This window comes from Muntiacus reevesi, chromosome 4 (assembly GCF_963930625.1).
Source record: "Muntiacus reevesi chromosome 4, mMunRee1.1, whole genome shotgun sequence".
In the NCBI taxonomy this organism is placed as follows: Eukaryota; Metazoa; Chordata; class Mammalia; order Artiodactyla; family Cervidae; genus Muntiacus; species Muntiacus reevesi.
This window is the reverse complement of record NC_089252.1, coordinates 125,185,159-125,206,484: the sequence shown is the minus strand read 5'-3', so window position 1 is coordinate 125,206,484 and position 21,326 is coordinate 125,185,159. Positions and strand designations below refer to the sequence as shown.

Genomic DNA, 21,326 nt, shown 5'->3' with positions numbered 1-21,326 from the left:
ATTCCAATGTTTTGGAAGAAAACTGAATTGGATAAAGTAACTGAAAAATTACATATAACATGAAAGTGAAAATGAAATTGTTCAGTTGTGTCCGACTCTTTGGGATCCCATGGATTATAGCCTATCAGCCTATAGACTGCAGCCCACCAGGCTCCTCCGTCCATGGGATTTTCAAGGCAAGAGTCCTGGAGTGGGTTGCCATTGATAGAGCAAACTATTTTCTATTCAAATCTGAATTATGAATTATAGAATGAATAGTAACAGTAATGATAACAGTACGATGCATGAATCTTTTACCATGCACTAGGCACTGTGCTATGTGCTACATAGGTATACTTAATGTAACTATCAAGACAATACATTAAAGAAATTATTATGACTATCATTTTACAGATGAGGAAACTAAGGTTTAGAGATGTTAAACCATTTGCCAAAGTTCACGCAGGTAGTAAGTGGCTGAACAGACTCTTGGGCAAGCCAAAAGAAACCTCAGAAACTTTTAACATTATGTTATATTTTAATGTTATATTTTAAATGCATTTGATAAATAGTGCCTAAAATGGTAGTAAGTTCTAAACTTGCTATATTCATAGTATGATTTCCAGAACTGAAATACAAATGATTGTTCAGTCCCCTCTAGAAAAACATTGCTCATTCTCTTCAAATTCTAATCACACAGCCCCAACAATGACAAAAGGTAACCAGACAATCAAGGCTCAATTAGGTGTCCATGAAGTTGAATAAACAGTGGCCCTTTGAGAGCCAGAATTTTGTTGATCTGCTCAAACAAAAAGCAAACAATATATAAATGCCACTGGGAACACTGCCACGCAGTTAGGCTGAACCACAGAAGCTGAATGAACTCTGAGCTGCCACGTGAACAAGTCTGGACTATTCTGCTGGATGAGGAAGAAACACGTAGAGAGAGGTTCCAGTCATCCCAGTTTTATCAGATAAGGAGACTGTGGGCCAGCTTGAGAAGAGCTATCCGACTCTCAAAAACAATCATCTGTCTGGTAGCTGACCACAAACATGAGTGACCCATGAAATACAGTTAAACTGCCTGGCTGAACCCAAGCCAAATTGTTGACCCACAAAGTTATGAACTAAATAGTTGTTGTCTTAAGATATGGAGTTTGTGTGGATTTTGCAACAAAAGCTACCAGATACATTTTCCAATAACTCAAATTAGGTTTGGATGTGTTAAAAGAATCAGTAGCTAACAACTCTGGACTAGTTGATGTAAAAGGTCCCCATAATATAGACCATAAACACTCTCAGCCAAACAGTTTCTATTTGTGGATCACGTCTAACAGAATGTAGATGTCATATGCAAGATGATAGAGTTACTAAAAGAAAGCCTTCCTGACCATGAAAACTTGTCCAAAGGAAAGGTAACAAAGTTGTGCTAACATATCTCATTTAAGAACAGCTCTAATAATTAAAGCAACAGAAATCCCTAGGATTGAGAAAGAAGACAAAAATTCCACAGTTGACCATTCCATACAGAAAGCCAGAATATTGTTCTTTAGGTATAAGTTCAAGTGTTAATGGTTAATTTTTATTACTTTCAATCTGGACTTTATATAGTTTGTTGGCCCTTGTGCTTGGAAAAAAAATGCTGCTGACAATGTACAGGTGAATGAAAGTTTTTCAAAATGTCATCACATGCTTTCCATGTTTAAGAAGAGATACTACAGATTAACAGGATCCATTTGGTCACTGCCTAAGGCAAGTCAGGATCTAGTCATGAAAATAGCAATCACTCTAGAGAAATTGAAGCTTCTCTGGTAGCTCAGACTGTAAAGAATCTGCTGCAATGCAGGAGACATGGGTTCCATTTCTGGGTCAGGAAGATTCCCGGCAGAAGGAAATAACAACCCACTCTAGTATTCTTCCCTGAAAATCCCATGGACAGAGGAGCTTGGTGGACTACAGTCCATGGGGTCACAAAGAATCAGACACAACTGAGCATGCATACATGCACTAGAGTAGCAGAATTGAAGAACTGAATTTACCGCCACTGAATAGCCATAAAGATAAATAGTGAAAGTAAAGTCACTCAGTCGTGTCCGACTCTTTGCGACCCCAAGGACTGTAGCCTACCAGGCTCCTCCGTCCATGGAATTTTCCAGGCAAGAGTCCTGGAGTGGGGTGCCATTTCCTTCTCCAAGACATCTTCCCAACCCAGGGATTGAACCTGGGTCTCCCGCATTGCAGGCAGACGCTTTACCATCTGAGCCACCAGGGAAATAAGAAAGCTTGTTGGAGAGGACTCTTGAGAGGCCCTTGGACTGCAAGGGGATCCAACCAGTCCATCCTAAAGATCAATCCTGGGTGTTCATTGGAAGGACTGATGCTGAAGCTGAAACTCCAATACTTTGGCCACCTCATGCGAAGAGTTGACTCATTGGAAAAGACCCTGATGCTGGGAGGGATTGGGGGCAGGAGGAGAAGGGGACGACAGAGGATGAGATGGCTGGATGGCATCACCAACTCGATGGACATGAGTTTGAGTAAACTCCAGGAGTTGGTGATGGACAGGGAGGCCTGGTGTGCTGCAGTCTATGGGGTCACAAAGAGTCGGACAGGAGTGAGCTGAACTGAACTGAATCCTGATTTTAAAAGAGCAGGAAGTCATTATCATCTCTACAGCAGAGGGGAAATAGTGTGGTATTGCTGATCCTAGAACTTGACTGCTAATAAAAGCTACAATTGGAGAGAGATGAGACCACAGAAGAGAAGACACATTCAATGTAAAAAATGCCAATATACTACCCATGGGTGTTAAAAGATTAAAATACATTGAATACAACAGACAAAAAGATATTAGGTAGATTTTGTATTTTAGACTTTTTTAAAAACGCTGACTCAAATCTATGGAAAACCTGCCTCCGTCCTATTTCAACAAATGCCCAATAGCCTTTCTCTGTTACTAATACAATCTTCATACCTTCTGTCCCTTTCCTGCTATGATTAACCAGTCCTTCCTCTTTGCTTTGGTACCTTTTAGTTGAAGGAACTGAACTCCCACAAAGTACAACCAGAAAGAAGCCTTAGTGTTTTCCTTCAAAACACTTTCCTGGATTTATTCTTTCCTCTTCCTTTAACAAAGTATTGGACCAGTAGTACATAATTTCCAATGATTCCCAAATAATAAATAGTCCTTTAGATGTGTGATTAAATAAAGTGAAAGTGTTAGTCACTCAGTTGTGTCCAGTTCTTTGCAAACCCATGTAGCTCACCAGGCTCTTTTGTCTATGGGATTTCCCAGGCAAGAATACTGGAGTGAGTAGCCATTCCCTTCTCTAGAGGATCTTCCTGACCCAAGGATCGAATCCAGGTCTCCTGCATTGCATGCAGATTCTTTACCACTGACTCACCAAGGAAGCTGCATTGTTAAATAAAAAATTGGTGCATTTTAAGTATCCCATAAGTCCTATCCAGCTTCAGGACATTGCATCCACTGCTTTTTTGCTTTATATCAATTAATCATTCACCTAACCAGTCATGTGTTCCCTTAACAATTTCATTCATGTCTATGTTCAAATCATCATCTCGGAGAGACCTTCCTTAAATTTCTTGATAAAATACTCTGGCCAATGCAACTCTGTCATAGCCTAATTCCATTATTTTTTTCTCCAAGTACTTAACATAACCTGATACCCTATAGATTTGGCTGTCAATTACCTCCACGCTCTCATTAGAAAGTAAGTTTCATGTCATTTAGCATGGCCTTGTTCACTGATATATCTCCTGTGGCTTAGACCAAGTCTAGCCTATAAGAAGTCCTTGATAAATACTGACAGGGTAAAATGAATGAATGAGGAATGAATGTGGCCACAGAGTATACATAGCAAACATCTTACCAATTTTACAACTTCTTTGTCTTTTTATAGGTCTACAGAGAAGATAATGATGCAGTCAATTTAATCATTTCTCAAAGATAAAGTGATAATCTTAAAATATCAGAGAAAATTTACCCTCCTGGTCTTGAGCAAATGTTATAGATATAAAATGGCAAAAAAAAAAAAAAAAAAAAAAACGTAAAAAAAAAGACACTACTCAGTTGAATTACTTGATTCTGGCTGGAAGAACTTTTCTTCCTTTTAACATGAAGAGACCCAGTGGGAAATCCCTGGCTTGCAAATTTTGTAGATATAAAATAGCAAAAAAAAAAAAAAAAAAAGCATAAAAAGAAGACACTATTCAGTTGAATAACTTGATTCTGGTTGGAAGACCTTTTCTTCCTTTTAACATGAAGAGACCCAGTGGGAAATCCCTGGCTTGCGTGTCTGTTTTTGTCAAACATTCAACAGTAACTGATAATCTCTACATCTGTTATTTATTTGACAAATCTCCAGAGGGCCATACAAGTGGAAATTTCAGAAAAGCCCTAAAGAAACTCCACGGCACTATGCAATGCCAGGAAGAATTTTTAGCCATTCTATAAATGTTAGGTTTAATTTAATGTACACGATGACTACTTACCTATGCATTCTTTTGCATAAGACATATAATGTGAAATTCTGTGATATGCCCACTATTGTATTTAAAAATAAAAGTTAATTACACATTCAAATTAAGCCTCTCGACTCAGGGAGGAGGCAAAAGTCAAAGAAAATTTGCAGCTGGTCGGGAAGTGAATCCAGGGTGGAGAAATTTTTGCAGAGCTCAGGAAGAGAGGATTGTAAGGCATGAAGGATGATGTTTAGATTTTATTATGGTGTTTTTGAGATTCTGACAGCTGGAATAAAAAAGATGCAAGATATCCCTTAAACACACATTGCATAACTAAACTAAATGATCTTCAGAAATTAATAAGTTGCATTTGGCTTGGATTTTTAAAAGCCATTTAAATGACTTACATTGTAAAATAATACGCACGCTGCAACACACACACTAGGCATAAAATGGAAAAACACCAGATCCTGAAACAAAGACTAAGCACCTACACATTTCTTAACTTGGTAACAGGTTTAAGTTTATTGTTTTGAATTTTAAGTATCTGTTTTCTGAATAAGAACAGATATCTGAAAATTTCTTTTTAAAACTATTCAACATCTGTTTCAGTCTACAACAGACTAGGCAAGACTCCATGGATTGTCACTCCATATTTGTGCAAGGACAAGACAACAAAAGCAAGATATACAGGCTTTCCCACAGGGCACGAGCTAGCTCGTTGATGGAATTTAATCTGTGCCTATGACCATAATTTATTTTAATGGTATCCCCCAAACGAGAAGTTATCTTTCAAGTATGACTTTTAGATAAAAGCAAAATCATTTACTTTACAATTTCATGACACAGAAACATTTGTAGCAAAACACTAGAGAGCACCCCTCACTAAGATATCAAAGTAGCTGCTAAACTCAGAGGCCAGCTGAAATACAGGCAGTAGAAATCATCTGGTACCTCCTCAAACATCTTACACCTTCCCATATGATTGAGTGAATTAAGGATCAAAGCTTCTAATAGTGAACCAAAGGCATGCTCTCTTCACATGCCAGTAAGACCAATAAGGATTCATCTGCAGAAGAGATCGTTACATGATTCTCTCCTGAAGCAGCTTAAAAAGTTGGCATAGCTACAAAATGTGAAAATTATGGGACACATGAACCAGCTAAACATCTGTTGTAATTTTCATTCAATTAACAGCAGAACATCTTAAAATCTTGACTTGGCTTCCTTAAAATGTCATGGCTTAGAGGTAAAGAGTGACCTCTGCACTGGAAATGATTAAGGCCCACAAAGGATTAGGAGAAAAATTAACATTCAATAAATCTGTATTGAATTCTAGGCACAGTGCTAAAAAAATCTGCCTGAGAAATATAAGATCCACATCAGACTTAAAAAGAGTATGTACAACAGACAGAAAAAAGAGGCACGGAACTAAGAAAATACTTTAAAAATCATCTGTAAAAATGTCTGAAGGCCACCACAAGATGAGAACTGTGCAAACATTTTAAGTAGTTATATTTAAAGATAGAACTTAAGTGAGAGAAGATACAAAACACGCAAATCCCAATTTGCTTTCCTGAATTGAGAGTCTAATCTGCCAATAAACTACAACCTAAGTCAAATTATCATAACTAAAAAAACAGAGCTAATATTGTAATATAAAACTCTTTGAATTAAGCCTAGAACATGGGTAAATACTACCTAAATGTTAGCTATGATAATTCTCATAATCTTCCCTCTTATTCAAATATGTTAATCTTCCAGTGGTTTACTGAATGGGACATACAAGTTGCAGGGGCTGTTTAGAGTGTTCTACCCATAACCCAGTCACCACAGGGACTTGAGCTTCACTGGACACAGGGGGGAAAGTGGACTTTCCTTCCATCCCTTCCTTCAGTGTGCCTAAGTGGTTCGAAGTAAAAGTATATAAGTACATATGCTAAATAGTTGGGCTTCCCTGGTGGTTTAATTGGTAAAGATTCCGCCTGCAATGCGGGAGACCAGAGTTCAATCCCTAGGTTGGGAAGATCCCCTGCAGAAGGAAATGGCAACCCATTCCAGTATTCTTCCCAGGAAAATCCCATGGACAGAGGAGCCCAGCAGGTTACAGTCCACAGGGTCCCAAAGAGTCAGACACGACTTAGCGATTAAACCACCACCATGACATGCTAAATAATCATGTATACCATGTATCAGGGCCAAATTATTTTAAGATTTTTTTATTCCACTAGGCACATTTTTTCACATCATAATGGACTTTGAAGTTACATTAAATAAAAGAGTGATTCAAATATAACTGGTAATCTGGAAAAGGAAAACATGATTAAGGGTTACAGAAATAACTGAAGATAAAGGAAAATACAGTGAATAAAATTATCCAGGCACTTTAAAGATACTAAAGTCTTTAAGTACAAACTATTTCCTCATGTTCTTGAAAAAAAATACATCTTTTAAGAACTACAGGGATAATAACAATGATAATCGTGATTGTGATCATCTTTTAAGAAAGATTGATCCAATTTCCAAAACTGGGGAAAATATGTCTTAGCAGGTCACTTGATGCTGATTCATGAAAAAATTCTAGTGTCAGTTTCTGAACAACTGATAACTGAGCATTTACATAGTAAAAGATGTTTCCAGCAATCAGACTATTTACTAGGAACAAATCAATTCAAATTAACACCGTATCACTTGTAATAAGGTTACCAGCATTCTTTGGCTTGTAGGCTCATCACACCCCATGGTCACAGGTTTTTCCTATGAATCTGTGTCCAGATTTCCCCCTTCTCATAAGGACACCAGTGAGCAGAGTTACGCCCACCCTAATCAGGTATGTGCTTATCTTAGCTCGATTATATCAGTAAAGATCCCATTTCCAAATAAAGTCACATTCACGGGTACAGGAGGTTAAGACTTTTGCATACATTTTGGGAGGACACAATTCAATCCCCAAGAGTACATTATTCCAGGCAACACATATTATGCTGCCTCAGTAAATGGTTGCCATAAAGTCAGTAGAGTAGGCAACATTCCCTTTTGACTGATGAAAAGAAAGCTCACCAAGGTTAATTTAGTTATGAGAAAGGACACAGCAAGCCAGAGGCAGAGTCTCAAACATGGAACTGACTGATAAGCCTGTGTTTCTGAAACAGGGGTAAGAACATCCTAGAGATACAAAATGTGTGACTAGTGGTATAAGAATTTTTCTGATTAACATGGTCCATCTTCCATGGAAATCAAATTTATCTGATGATGAGTGACTTAAAACATAAATTTTATTTTAAAATCAACATATTTTATAATGGAATGTTATCACATAGGCTGTTATAAATAATTTTACTTTCAAAACAAGTCGGGAGAACAGATTTTTGGCAAACCCTTATAAGTAAACATTCACTACATTAGTCTGTAGATGCTTTATTTTTTGAGTTAAAAATAATTACAGAAGTATTGCTAGTGTGATAGTTTTTTTTTTTTTTAATACATAAGATGGATCATCATCTGCCAGGATGTTCCAGAAAGTCTTGGATAGGATTTGATTCTTTGAATTGAAATGGATAATAAACTAAAACATCCTTTAATCTGTTCTTATTAATATTTTACAGAAACAAAGATACAAGTTGAGTGAAAAATGTAAAACAATTCTGGTATGATAAATCAAGAGTAATAAATTTTTGGTAGCAAAGTTGTATTCTCTCACTACTCAGAAAATTGGTTACGTTTTATGAAAATGCCAGATTCTAATTCCATTCCCTCAAGGAAATTCTAGAATGTCCAAAGGCTAGTATAAATTCCATTTCTGATCTTCTTAAAACTTGAGGCACTTAATCAGTTTTTTCATCAAGATGCTCTTTGGTTTCTCCCCAGAAACTAAACTAAGTAGCAATGTTATTAGTTATTCTATTAATTGCTCCTTAGTTGATCTACAGCTAATGTTTGGTTAAAATGACACAATACTGCCCTAAGGTTATTCTCTTTCTGTCCCCTCAGCCTTTTCTTTCTTTCCTTCTGAATCTCTAAACACTGCTACAGGCTAACAGAAGTATAAAAAGGTGGCCATTCAATTCAATCCCAAATACAGAAGTTTGGGGGAGTTGTCCCTTGGCTCTTCTGTTGAAAAATGACTTTATGGAACTGCAATTTCGCAAATATGAATTTTTATGCTTCTTGTGACTAAATGCTAGCAAATTGCTGAAATTCAGAGCAAACAGACTTAGACAAGAACAAGAGAGAATTTTTAGATTTCTATACCTTATTAGAAGAAATGAAGCAGCCCTCATAATCAACAAAAGAGTTTGAAAAAAAATACTTGAATGCAGTCTCAAAAACAACAGAATGATCTCTGTTCATTTCCAAGCCAAACCATTCAATATCAGAGTAATCCAAGTTTATGTCCCAACCACTAATGCCAAAGAAACTGAAGTTGAAAGCTTCTATGAAGACTTACAAGAGGACTGAAATGCAAAAGTAGGAAGTCAAGAGTTACCTGGAGTAACAGGCAAGTTTGGCTTTGGAATAAAAAATGAAGCAGGGCAGAGGCTAATAGAGGTCTGCCAAGAGAATGCACTGGTCACAGCAAACACTGTGAAAGCTATTACAACAGATGACTCTACACATGGACATCACCAGATGTCAACACCGAAATCAGACGGATTGTGTTCCTTGCAGTCAAAGATGGAGAAACTCTACACAGTCAGAAAACACAAGACCAGGAATTTACTGTGGCTAAGATCATGAATGCCTTATGTCAAAATACAGACTTAAAATTGAAGAAAGTGGGGAAAACAACTAGGCCATTCAGGTATGATCTAAATCAAATTCCTTATGATTATACGGTGGAAGTGATCAATAGATTCAAGAGATTAGATTTGATAGACAGAGTGCCTGAATAACTACAAATGAAGGTTCATAACACTGTACAGGAGGCCGTGATCAAAACCATCCCCAAGAAAAAGAAATGAAAAAAGGCAAAATGGCTGTCTGAGGCGGCCTTACAAATAGCCCAGAAAATAAGAGAACTGAAAGGCAAAGGGGAAAAGAAAAGATATACACATCTGAATGCAGAGTTCCAAAGAACAGCAAGGAGAGATTTAAAAAAGCCTTCCTCAGTGATAAGTGCAAAGAAATAGAGGAAAACAATAGAGGGAAAGACAGACATCTCTTCAAGAAAAATAGAGATACCAAGGGAAATTTTCATGCAAAGATGGGCTCAATAAAGGACAGAAATGGTATGAACCTAACAGAGGCAGAAGAGATTAAGAAGAGGTGGCAAGAATACACAGAAACACTGTACAAAAAAAGATGTTAATGACCCGGATAACCACAGCAGTGTGATCATTCACCTATAGCCAGACACCCTGGAGAGTGAATTCCAGTGAGCCTTAGGAAGCTTTACTATAAACAAAGCTAGTGGAGGTGACAGAATTCCACCTGAGCTATTTCAAATCCTAAAGATGATGTTGTGAATGTTTTGCACTCAATATGCCAGCAAATTTGGAAAACTCAGCAGTGGCCAGAGGACTGGAGATCAATTTTCATTCCAATACCAAAGAAAGGAAATACCAAATAATATTCAAACTACCACACAATTGCACTCATTTCACATGTTAGCAAGGTAATGCTCAAAATCTTTCAAACAATGCTTCTTCAACAGTATGAAAACTGAGAACTTTCAGATGTTCAAACTGGATATGCAAAAGGCAAAGGAACCAGAGATCAAATTGCCAACATCTGTTGGATCATAGATAAAGTAAGGGAATTCCAGAAAAACATCTACTTCTGCTTCATTGACTACACCAAAGCCTTTGACTGTATAGATCACAACAAACTGTGGACAATTCCTAAAGAGAAGAGAATACCAGACCATCTTACCTGTCTCCTGAGAAACCTGCATGCAGGTCAAGAAGCAATAGGTAGAGCCAGACATGGAACAACTGACTGGTTCCAAATTGTGAAAAGAGTTCATCAAGGCTATATACTGTCCCTTGCTTATTCAACTTATATGCAGAGAAAATCATGCGAACTGCCAGACTGAATGAAGCTCAAGTTGAAATCAAGATTGCCAGGAGAAATATCAATAAACTCAGATATGCAGATGACACCACCCTAATGGCAGAAAATGAAGAGGAACTCAAGAGCCTCTTGATGAAGGTGAAAGAGGAGAGTGAAAAAGCTGGCTTAAAACTAACATTTAAAAAACGAAGAGCATGGCATCCAGTCCAATCACTTCTTGGCAAATAGATGAGGGAAAATGGAAAGAGTGACAGACTTTACTTTCTTGGGCTCCTATATCCCTGCAGATGGTGACTGCAGCCATGAAATTAAAAGACACTTGCTCCGTGGAAGTAAAGCTATGATAAACCTAGACACCTTATTAAAAAGCAGAGACATCACTTTGCTGACAAAGGTTCCTAGAGTCAAAGATACAGTTTTTCCAGTAGTCATGTATGGATGTGAGAGTTGGACCATAAAGAAAGCTGAGTGTCAAAGAATTGATGCTTTTATATTGTAGTGCTGGAGAAGACTCCTGAGAGTCCCTTGGACTGCAATGAGATCAAACCAGTCCATCCTAAAGGAGATCAGTCCTGGGTGTTCATTGGGAGGACTGATGCTGACGCTGATGCTCCAGTACTTTTGCCACAAGATATGAACAGCTGATCATTGAAAAAGACCCTGATACTGGGAAAGACTGAAGGCAGGAGGAGATGACAGAGGATGAGATGTCTGAATGGCATCACTGATTCAATGGACATGAATTTGAGCAAACTCCAGGAGACAGTGAAGCATAGGGAAGCCCAGTGTGCTGCAGTCCATGGGGTCACCAAGAGTCAGATAAGGCTGAGTAATTTAATAGGAACAACAAGAACAACTTTATTAACAATGTATCAAAGTTAAGAATACTCCAATTCTATTTATTATGAGTATAACCAAACATGGTTTATATGTTTTATTATTAGTCATCCTTTGTTATAAAACATATAACCATGTTTGGTTATACTCAAGCTAAATAGAATTGCAGTATTCTTAACTTTGATACATTGGTAATAAGGCCTTCTGTGGTAGTTCAGCTGATAAAGAATCTGTCTGCAGTCCTGGAGACTCTGATTCGATCCCTGGGTCGGGAATATCCCCTGGTTAAGGTATAGACTCTGCATATAAGTTAAATAAGCTTGGTGACAATATACAGCCTTGACGTACTCCTTTTCCTATTTGGAACCAGTCTGTTGTTCCACATCCAGTTCTAACTGTTGCTTCCTGACCTGCATATAGGTTTCTCAAGAGGCAGGTCAGGTGGTCTGGTATTCCCATCTCTTTCAGAAATTTCCACAGTTTACTGTGATCCACACAGTCAAAGGCTTTCACACAGTCAACAAAGCAGAAATAGATGTTTTTCTGGAACTCTTGCTTTTTCGAAGACCCAGCGGATGTTGGCAATTTGATCTCTGGTTCCTCATGTACATCATGAGAAACGCTGGGCTGGAAGAAGCACAAGGTGGAATCAAGATTGCTGGGAGAAATATCAATAACCTCAGATATGCAGATGACATCACCCTTAGGGTAGAAAGTGAAGAGGAACTAAAAAGCCTCTTGATGAAAGTGAAAGAGGAGACTGAAAAAGTTGGCTTAAAGCTCAACATTCAGAAAACTAAGATCATGGCATCTGGTCCTATCACTTCATGGCAAATAGATGGGTAAACAGTGGAAACAGTGTCAGACTTTATTTTTTGGGGCTCCAAAATTACTGCAGATGGTGACTGCAGCCATGAAATTAAAAGATGCTTACTCCTTGGAAGGAAAGTTATGACCAACCTAGATAGCATATTAAACAGCAGAGACATTATTTGCCAGCAAAGGTCCATCTGGTCAAGGCTATGGTTTTTCCAGTGGTCATGTATGGATGTGAGCGTTGGACTCTAAAGAAAGCTGAGCACTGAAGAATTGATGCTTTTGAACTGTGGTGTTGGAGAAGACTCTTGAGAGTCCCTCAGACTGCAAGGAGATCCAACAGTCCATCCTAAAGGAGATAAGTCCTGGGTGTTCACTGGAAGGACTGATGCTGAAGCTGAAACTCCAGTACTTTGGCCACCTGATGTGAAGAGCTGACTCACTGGAAAAGACCCTGATGCTGGGAGGGATTGGGGGCAGCAGGAGAAGGGGACGACAAAGGATGAGATGGCTGGATGGCATCACCAACTCGATGGACATGAGTTTGGGTAAACTCAGGGAGTTGGTGATGGACAGGAAGGCCTGGCGTGCTGCAGTCTATGGGTTTGCAAAGAGTTGGACACAACTGAGCAACTGAACTGAACTGAAGGTATCGGCTATCACTCCAGTATTCTTGGTTCCCTAGCGGCTCAGATGGTAAAGAATGCTCCTGGCACTGTGGGAGACCTGGGTTTGATTCCTGGGTTGGGAAGTCCCCTGGAGAGGGGCATGGCAACCACTCCAGTATTCTTACCTGGAGAATTCCTATGAAAAGAGGAGCTTGGCAGGCTACAGTCCATGGGGTCACAGAGAGTCAGACACGACTGAGTGACTAAGCACATAACCAAACATAAGACATCCTCTTGAATTGAACCCCTGGAGGGGTACAGTTTAAGAATGCCTTAATAATCAGTTATGTTATTCTGAAGAAAATTTTAAATTAAAAATAGTAGGAACACTGTACAGATGGCTCAAGAATAGAAATAGTGAAAATATTCAAATGATAGCTTAATTATAATGATTCATCTTAGTTTCTAAAGGTATTTATACCACCAGGGCAACTGTATACTATAGGCATTTGTAGATATTCAATTTTGTGTTTAAAGTAAATTGTGATACCTTTTAAAAATGTACCTTGTAATTCTGATGCCAATTTAATAATTTCCATAGAATCTGACAGTTATAAAGATGGAAAAGATCATTCTACAATATATAAACATTCATGAAGATTATTTGTATAAAAAATCATAAAATAAAGCCTCCATCTGCATTGAGTCATATTAGATTATGGGTGACAACTTCTTGTTAGTAGCTGATTTTAAAAGGCAAAAGTATTTTGTTCCACATATGTTCCACTAAAGAACTATTTCTATTCAAAAGAGAGTAGACAAGTTGGTTTGCCTTTCCTTCTGTGATGGCAAGCACTAGCATGTAGCGCCACAGTCTCTTCATAACATTTTTTCTCTTTTAACAGACTTTGAGTTGGCATCTCTTGCGTTCCTCCTTATCTCTGAATTAGCTTAGATCCAAGTGGAATGCAGTCTTTATCTGGCTGGAAATGGGCCTAAGTTGCACCACTGTTTCAAGCAATATAAAGAAGAAAAATTCCAAAAAATTTCTCAACTATATAACAGATACTCATTTGTATTTTCAGTTTTAAAGTTTCTGTTATCTTTAAAGATCAGATAGTTGTAAAATCCTATCCCTACAAATATAATTGTGATAATAGAAGAGTGAATAGAAGAAGATAATAGCTTTTGAATGTAGAAGTTACATTCTGTGTACCATCTACAGGCTAGGACCTATATTAGCGGCTTTATATCCAGAATCTAATCCTCACAACAAAACTGTAAGGCAGATAACACTAATCCTATTTTTCAGATAAGGAAATTGAGGCTGAGAGAATGTAAATAGCTTGAGCAGCATCAGCCATCAAATGGAAGGGTCATGATCTGCATGACCAGTCTGCATATTTCGACATCTGGGGTCTATGTTCTTTTCCCTGAACTATGTATGGTTTGTTTTGATTCCAAGTTCCTTAAATAAAAACTATTCAATCTATTTTCACAGGAAAGGATAAAGTGCTGTTATCACACAGAAGGAGCAATCTGATCTATAAATTACACAAAGAAGAAAAAAATATCTGAGGGTGGTATGCCGAATGCTTCTCTGAAATATTGTGAATAGTAAAGCAGTGGGAAAATCCAACTATTACTCAAGGTATTTTAACTATATTGAAGCCACTTACCCTGCTTATTGGACCTTTGCCAACAAAGGTCTGTCTAGTCAAAGCTATGGTTTTTCCAGTAGTCATGTATGGATGTGAGAGTTGGACCATGTAAGAAAGCTGAGCACCGAAGAATTGATGCTTTTGAACTGTTGTGTTGTAGAAGACTCTTGAGAGACCCTTGGACTGCAAGGAGATCCAACCAGTCCATCCAACCAGTCCATCCTAAAGGAGATCAGTCCTAGGTGTTCATTGGAAGGACTGATGTTGCAGCTTAGACTCCAATACTTTGGCCACTTGATGCGAAAAGCTGCCTCATCTGAGAAGACACTGATGCTGGGAAAGATTGAAGGCAGGAGGAGAAGGGGATGACAGAGGATGAGATGGTTGGATGGCATCACTGACTCAATGGACATGAGTTTGAGTAAGCTCCAGGATTTGGTGATGGACATGGAAGCCTGGCGTGCTGCAGTCCAAGTGGTTGCAAAGAGTCGGACACAACTGAGTGGGTGAACTGAATTGAAGCCACTTACCAAACCAAAGTATGCATTTCATTTTTGATGAATATTATTTTCATAAAAATAGTTCAAAAAGTCTATATATTATTATAAAATAGAACTCCTATGATCATCAAAAATTGTTTAGACATCAGAAGCTAGAGAGATTAACAAAGATATATTCTTTTGAAGGGCTTCCCAGGTGGCGCTAGTGGTAAAGAATCTGTCTGCCTGCCAATGCAGGAGATGTAAGAGACATGGGTTCAATCCCTGGGTCAGGAAGATCCCCTGGAGAAGGCATGGCAACCCACTCCAGTGTTTTTGCCTGGAGAATCCCCATACAGAGGAGCCTGGTGGGCTAAAGTCCATAGGGTCACAAAGAGCCGGACACGACTGAAGTGACTTAGCACTCACATTCTTTACAAATTGTATTTTCTCCCATTTAAAAATACTAGTATCATTGTTTCTTTTTCTTCTAACAAATACATTTGTGGACACTTTGCTAAGTGATGACCACTTGGAAACCATTTTATAGTTTTAAAATAAATAAAAGACATCCAAACTTTTCAGTGAAGTATAATATATCTAGCCCATATGAAGTGACAAACAATATGTCAGCTTCAATACTTTCTAGAAGCATATGTAGTTGGTTTTATACTATATTTACAATATGGCAATTTTAATATTTATGTATTTTTCCAACATGTTATTAATAGTCTACATAGAAATAAGCAATTCTGCATACATATTTGGAATAGCCTGCTGACAAATATATATATATAATTTGTGATTACTCCTTACAATCAAGATGTCATTATGTTTTAAAATAACAAAACAAGCAAAAACCACTGCTAACTCTAATTCTATAGTTTCCTTGTGAGAGTGGTTTGTTTCCAGCTTTCCAGAATATTATGGAAGAAAATGTGTGGTAGTCATCATGGATAGTACACAGGCCAGTAACTTTATTCAGCCACTCACACAGTGAAAGAAAAGTTCCTAAACATCCACACTTATTTACAAGGATATAGCACATCCAATGTTATTCAGGTGTGAAATCTTGTTGTCAGTTACTGTTTGCTGAGCTGGTTCCCTTGCCCAGCATCATGCCTGCATCCAATACATAGAACGTGTTAGCTCCCTTTTAAGTGTTCACCATTTTAGGTGCTGAAGTCTTCGCTATGTTAACTGAAGAATAAGGTATGATAACACCTATTGAATTGTGAGGACTCGTATGTATATAGCATGAATAAGATTAATGATACCATATAAAAGTGTGTGGAGTAAGTCAGAAAGACAAATATTATATACTAACACATGCATATGGAGTCTAAAACGGTGGTACTCAGGAAACTATTTGCAGGGCAGCCGCGGAGACACAGACGTAGAGACGGACTTGTGGACACGGGCTAGAAGAGGGTGGGGCGACTTGAGAGAATGGTGTGGCAATATACACATTACCATGTGTAGGAGAGAGAGCCCTGGGGACTTTGCTGTGTGACGGAGCGAGCTCAACCCAGGGCTCTGTGACCACCTGGAGGTGGGGATGGGGGGAGATGGGATGGAGGTTCAAGAGGGAGGGACGTGTGTATGACTGTGGCTGATTCATGCTGGTATATGGCAGGAACCAGCACAATATTATAAAGTAATTGTCCTCCAATTAAAAAAAAGTGTATGAGAGTGATACCTGTTGACTTGCATTACTATCCATCACAAAGGAGGAACCAGAAGAGGTCTGGAGCACGTGAGAAATGTCACAAAGAAGAGATGGGATTGAGTAAAATCTCTCGAGATAAAAGAGTTACCAACAGCTCTCCACTGGTCGCTACTAGAAACCACGTCAACCAAAGCACTGCCTGCAAGGCTTTCCACAGAAACAAAATTCTCAAAGACTCAGACTGGGAAAAATTACATGTGACAAGATGGATGAACTCTCATCGCTTCTGAACCCAGGCTTTCATGAATTCTGTTCCTTCTGACTTGAAGGTGCTCCCTCCTCTGTTTTTTTTTCCTGGGGTGGTGGGGTGCTTTTCAGTTCATTCTTTAAGTCACATCTTCTCACAGAAGATTCTCACGTCTACTGAACTACCTTCTCCACCCCTTCTCCCTTCTCCTCTCTGATCAGTTATCTTGACTGTCACTCATCCTCCTAGGAATCGAAAATCTGAATTCAATCTGCAGCTCTCTATCCAGCTTTTAGGATCTTTTGCAATCTGGTTTTCCATCCTCTTGTCTTATATCCTGGAGCTCTAGAGTGCTGGAGGAAGCATGGGGACTAGGGTTTCCTGGCATGTCTACAGACAAGCTATCAAACAGATGCTGGAAACAGGATACTGCATTTGGGGGACTCCCCTCCATCCTCTCCTCTCCCCTTAATGTCTTTTATCTTTCTGAGGGCCAACTGAGTTTCTCTGTTCTATAGGTCCATGGCAAAAGCAGATCTGATGTTTTTGAACCAATAAAGCCAGTGTCAAAAGCCACTTATGGTCCTGGTCCACAATTTCGAAGAAGCAGATACAGAATTGATAGAGCATGGATCAAAAACCTACCCTTTATCCAATCAAAAGTGACCACAAGGAACCAGGTCCCAAGGCATGTTGCCTGCTCAGTAGATTGTGTGAAAAGTACTCAGCAAAATGCAGGAAGCCCCAGGTCCCCATGACCTGTGTACCCCAGTATTTGACATCAATCCAAAATGTTCTGAGTTAGCTCAGAACATTTACATACTTTTCATTACACAAAAGTTAATTACTGTGGCAATTTTTGTTCTAATATTTTTATGGATCTGGCCAATCACTGTTAATATAGCACTCATTAAACAAAATAAGTACTATTGTTATAGAAGATAAACATATTACTTCTATATTGAGTTTCACTGTTACTAATTCAAAAAGCTTCCAAGAATGAGAAATGCATAAAATTTGGAGATAAAATCCAGTGGGATGTAAATATTTAATTGAAAACTGAAAACATAAATGTAAACCAAAAACATAAACCTAATATATTTGAAACTAAATGTGGAAAAGGGGTCTTCCCTGGTGACTGAGTGGTAACAAGCCCACCTGCCAATGCAGGAGACTCAGGTTCGATCCCTGGGTCAGGAAGATGCCCTGGAGAAGGAAATGGCAACCCACTCCAATATTGTTGCCTGAGAAATCCCATGAGCCGAGGCGCCTGGCATGTACAGTCCACAGAGTCACAGAGAGTTGGACAGGACTTAGTGACTAAACAACGACAAGAGAGAATGTGCAGCATGGCCAAGGATTTCCATTTCATACCTTAGGCAGCTTCATAGCAAGAGGTTTGAGAAGAGATAAAAAAGTAATGTGATATAAAATAGAGTATCATTTAAAAAGGAAAAAGAATATACAGAGTTACGGCACCCAAGTTCTATAACCTTGGACAAATCACTCAAGTTCTCTACATCCTTGCCATCCTGTTATTTGACTTATGCAATTTGTAGGCCTCCCTACTCTACAAACTAATGATGCTTTTCCCTCCATGCATATAGTATTTTAGGTAATGATAACAAAATCTAGAGAATTTCTTTCAAACAAAATACTTCATGATGACATAAAAAAATCCATGTTAAAGAAAATCCTTTTTCCCCACTTGCAGACAATCACTAATGAATGCAAGTAGATATATTTTTCTCCATAAAATATTTTTTATAGCTTATAACATATTCAGTTCAGTCGCTCAGTCATGTCCGACTCTTTGCAACCCCATGAATCGCAGCATGCCAGGCCTCCCTGTCCATCACCAATGCCTGGAGTTTACTCAAACTCATGCCCATCGAGTTGGTGATGCCATCCAGCCATCTCATACTCTGTCGTCCCCTTTTCCTCCTGCCCCCAGTCCCTCCCAGCATCAGGGTCTTTTCAAATGAGTCAGTTCTTCACATCAGGTGTCCAAAGAAATGAAGCTTCCACTTCAGCATCAGTCCTTCCAATGAACACCCAAGACTTATCTCCTTTAGGATGGACTTGTTGGATCTCCTTGCAGTCCAAGGGACTCTCAAGAGTCTTCTCCAACACCACAGTTCAAAAGCATAAATTTTTTGGCGCTCAGCTTTCTTCACAGTCCATCTATTCTAAATCTGAATACTGAGATTCCAGTTGATACTAAAAATCACAAAATTCCTGAAGACATAGATTACATTTTGTTATGCTGAAAGGTAAGCTTTTAATGAAATAATTGCAGATACATTCAAAGGCATAGAGACTAGGGAGATGACATATTGACTTTGCTACTACTGAGCAGTAAGTATAAGGATAATTTATTATACCTTCATTTATGGGCTTCCCAGGTGGCGCTGGTGGTAAAGAACATGTTTGCCAATGCATAAGACATAAGAGACATGGTTCAATTCCTGTGTCGGGAAGATCTCCTGGAGGAAAGCATGGCAATCCACTCCAGTATTCTTACTTGGAGAATCCCATGGACAGAGGAGCCTGGCGGGCTACAGTCCATAGGGTTGCAAACAAACATGACTGAAGCAACTTAGCATGCACACACATTCATTTATGCATTGGCACCATTAAACCATACTTATTTCCAGTTTCTTTCTTAGTAATTTTTAAAAAATAAAATATCTGTATAAATGAAAGCAACCATATGGCATGACCATAACAGCAGGAAAATAAAACACCAACATTTATGCAGATAAAGCATAGAAGAAAAATTAAAGTAGATAGAAGTATAATAAAATAGTCATGAAAACAACTTTTGGTCCTAAGCCAAAAATATATTAGAATTCAGAGAACCTGGCAGTAGTTCTAAAGTAAATTTAAAAAGTACTATTGTGCCTTTTTATTCCATGTTGGCTTGGTTTTTATGACCACCTACCTTTTTGGATAATCTTTAGTGCATTTTTCACAGGCCTGGCATCAAAGGGACTGTCTACACATGTGAAAAAAGCATAGTGGTTCACTCAATCAAATGGTTGGTTACCAGTCAGGCAAACTACAGGCTGAGTGGGATTGACCACTCATAGAGTAAGCATGATCTGTCCAGAAACCAATTTCGGGTACAGAAGTATACTAATTAAAGGCAATTAAGTAAGGGAGGCATTCAGGGCAATTCCACCATCAATAAAATATCTAGTCAAAGTGTCAGGAGACAATTTTGGAAAATAACATCTAACAACTAAAATGAAATGCCAGAAATAAAAAAATTAAGAATATATATCACTTGTTTCAGAGGGAGAAATAACAGTGAAGATAGTTATAATGAAATCATTTACTATAGGACCATCTCCTCTTCCACAAACACCCTACATACATTCCTATGGTGGACAACTATTGCTAAGTTCAGGAGGTACCTCTATATGCTGCCCAGAAAGACACTACTGTATAAGTTTAGAGCTGCAGAGTCAACCAAACCCAGAGACCCCAGACAGAAAGGAAAGAAGAGAATCATCCTCTTTAAGAAGGCAGGGTATTTTCTGCATCTATTGAGATAATCATATGGTTTTTATCTTTCAATTTGTTAATGTGGTGTATTACACTGATTGATGTGCGGATATTAAAGAATCCTTGCAAATAGATGCAGAAAAAGCCTTTGACAAAATTCAAATTCATTTATGACAAAAATTCTCCAGAAAGCAGGAATAGAAGGAACATACCTCAACATAATAAAAGCTACATATGACAAACCCATAGCAAACATTATCCTCAATGGTGAAAAACTGAAAGCATTTCCCTTAAAGTCAGGAACAAGACAAGGGTGCCTACTCTCACCACTACTATTCAACATAGTGTTGGAAGTGTTGGTCACAGCAATCAGAGCAGAAAAAGAAATAAAAGGAATCCAGATAGGAAAAGAAGAAGTGAAACTTTCACTGTTTGCAGACGACATGATCCTCTACATAGAAAATCCTAAAGACTCCATCAGAAAATGATTAGAACTAATCAATGAATACAGTAATGTTGCAGGTTATAAAATTAACACCCAGAAATCCCTTGCATTCCTATACACTAAAAATGAGAAAACAGAAAGAGAAATTAAGGAAACAATACCATTCATCATTGCAACAAAAAGAATAAAATACTTAGGAGTATATCTACCTAAAGAAATGAAAGACCTATATATAGAAAACTACAAAACACTGATGAAAGAAATCAAAGAGGACACAAACAGATGGAGAAACATACCGTGTTCATGGATTGGAAGAATGAATATTGTCAAAATGGCTATACTACCCAAAGCAATCTATAGATTCAATGCAATCCCTATCAAGCTACCAATGGTATTCTTCACAGAACTGGAACAAATAATTTCACAATTTGTATGGAAATACAAAAAACCTCGAATAGCCAAAGCAATCTTGAGAAAGAAGAATGGAATTGGAGGAATCAACCTGCCTGACTTCAGACTATACTACAAAGCCAGAGTCATCAAGACAGTATAGTACTGGCACAAAGACAGAAATATAGATC

General features: G+C 38.3%; 1 protein-coding gene and 1 non-coding gene across 5 annotated transcripts in view; both read right to left on the bottom strand.

Moving 5' to 3' along the window:
* NAV3 (neuron navigator 3) overlaps window positions 1–21,326 on the bottom strand; it is an 888,057-nt gene that overhangs the window by 290,491 nt on the left and 576,240 nt on the right. The window lies entirely within an intron of this gene.
* TRNAC-GCA (transfer RNA cysteine (anticodon GCA)) lies at window positions 2,180–2,251 on the bottom strand. The gene has a single exon. It is a non-coding gene; the product is annotated as a tRNA-Cys (tRNA).